Consider the following 2,491-nt stretch of genomic DNA (forward strand, 5'->3'; position numbering starts at 1 on the left):
TACCTGGATTGGGAAGATCCCCTAGAGAAGAGAAAGTGTACCTACTCCAGTATTCTGGCCTGGAGAATTCCATGGACTGTATAGCCCATGGGGGTAACAAAGAGTCAGACATGACTGAGCGACTTTCACTTTTCACTTTCACAAATACAAGAAGTTGGTTTCAACTTATGATAGGATTAACATAAGTTAATGGGTCTTAAATTATGAAATATATTAAAAGAGCCTAAAAGGAATCAGACTAAAAGAGAGTGAACATGTCAGTACTTTTCTATTATTATTTTCATTATTATTAATGACCCCCCCTTGTGTATATTCTAGATATATTCTAGGATATTGATGAGCCTTGACCTTGGGTGCCACACCATCATGTAATTATTGTGTCAGAAGAATTGATAGCTTTTAGGAAGTAACAGCAAGGCTGAAATTAACTTCCAGCCAGTATGCTGTTGACAGCAGCTGATGGATGAGAGTTCAGGAAAGATGTGGTTGCAAAGAAAATCACAAGTTCCTACCCGCTGAATCTCCAAAATCAACTTAACCTGACTCAGATCAGCATCTTTGCTTTCGCCCCATCATCATGAATTCTGGTGGTAGAAGGAAGTGAAGGCCTTTCTTTTTCTTCTATTGACCACCAAACCCGAGGATACCAATCCATGGATTCCCTTGTTAAGTGGAAAGCAATCCTTTGACTGGAGTTTTCTTTTATAGCCAGTTGGAGTTTCAGAAGGCTCTGATTTCTGGTTTGGTCAACATTATCTGAACGTAGGTGAGAAACACAGAAGTTCAGCTAATTATAAAATAATAATTTAGAAAAACAAAATAGAGGCCAGGAAAAAGATGTTCTTAACACAAGAGGGATTTTTTTCTAAGTCAAGAAGACAAATAATTCCTGGAAGAGTGATTCCTCTGTATAGCAATTAGCTTTGACCTTTGGTTTGAGTGCCATGTTCCACTGAGGGCTCTTTTAAATGCAACCACTACCACCCTGAGTCCTTGGATAGAAATCATGAACTCTGGTCTCAGCGCTTGGGTTGGCACTCCACTCCCATCTGTGATGGCAGTTCTTGGCTGGGTCTCACCTCTTTTACAAAAACAAAGACCCCAGGGAGATTTCTGAAGAACTCGGATATGACTCTTGCAAAGGGCACTGTGCTATAAGCACTGGCCAGGAAACTGCAGGGCCTGAAGACATTTAGCCGGGAATCCTCACCCACATAATCATGAAGATGATTACAAGCTCTCGGTAGACCATGTATTTCTTCTTTGGAGAGACCCTCTGAAAACCGTGAAGGCAGGGGAGGTGTGCAGAACATGTAAGGTTTATTTCATCAATGCACATTTCCTCCAGAGAACTGGGGGAGGGAGGAGGGAAGAGGGAAGAGGAAGAAAAGTTTTCAATTAGCAAGGTCACCCATTGGCAACCCTCTACGAAAATTATCTTACAGTTTAGTCACTTGGCTTCTATTTCTTTTTTATTGAGACATAATTGACAGAGAGCATTATATTAATTTCAGGGGTCTATTTCTTTTTTATTGAGACATAATTGACAGAGAGCATTATATTAATTTCAGGGGTCATGGCTTCTTGATGAAGTATTAGATGTGATTGCCAGCCACTAAAAGAGAAAGCCTTGTTGCAAGCCAGACACAAAATAAGAATTAAAAGATGAGAATCAATGCATTTCAAGGGCTGCAGCTCCCTGAAGTGCCCGGACCCTATTTCCCACAGGGAATCATCTTCATCCTCACTCTCAACGTTGGTTCCACCTTCTGCAGTGAGGTCAGAATCACCGACTGGAGAGGAACTTTGAAGTCCTTAGCTGGGAGCCTAGATTCCAGCCAGAGAGTGTTTGGGGAATACAAGAAAGGAACTGAGGGCAGTTTTAAAGCTAAAGAGAAAAAACAGCAATGACAGAGGGGGTCAACAGGACCTTCCAACAAGGTTAGCTCCTTTCCTACCCGACCCCCAGCCTAGACCCCCGCTTGAGAGCTTCTCCACGTTCTATTCTTGATCCTAACTTTTTCTACCATATTATCAGCAACCTCAGCAAATCCCCTTCTCCCCTATTCTCTTTATTATGTATCTCTTTTCTCTTTAGTTTAAATGGTTTGGATTTTTTTCACCCTTTTTAAGCCACTCTAAACTCATTTTCTAAGAAGTAGGAGTAAATAAACACACACATAAATAAACCAACAAGGGTGACCTTCATCTCAACTACTCTCCTGGGTTCAACTTTCTGTGAAGAGGATCCTCGAACCTGAGTCTTCGGTCCTGGGACTTTGTCCCACAGCCCAGGTTCACTGGCTCGGTGTCTGGTGAACATCTCCACCTGACTCCCCTGAGAGCAACTCACATGCAGAGCCCAGAGCCAGTCTCCACATGCCCATCCACGTCTGCTCCCACCCCTATGCTCCTGACTGACACAATGATGACTGCTGTCCACCTGCTCAGCTTCACAAAGACCCCAAATCGCCTGTGCTCCCTTACTCTC

The sequence above is a fragment of the Budorcas taxicolor genome, chromosome 5 (genome assembly GCF_023091745.1).
Source record: "Budorcas taxicolor isolate Tak-1 chromosome 5, Takin1.1, whole genome shotgun sequence".
Taxonomy (NCBI): Eukaryota; Metazoa; Chordata; class Mammalia; order Artiodactyla; family Bovidae; genus Budorcas; species Budorcas taxicolor.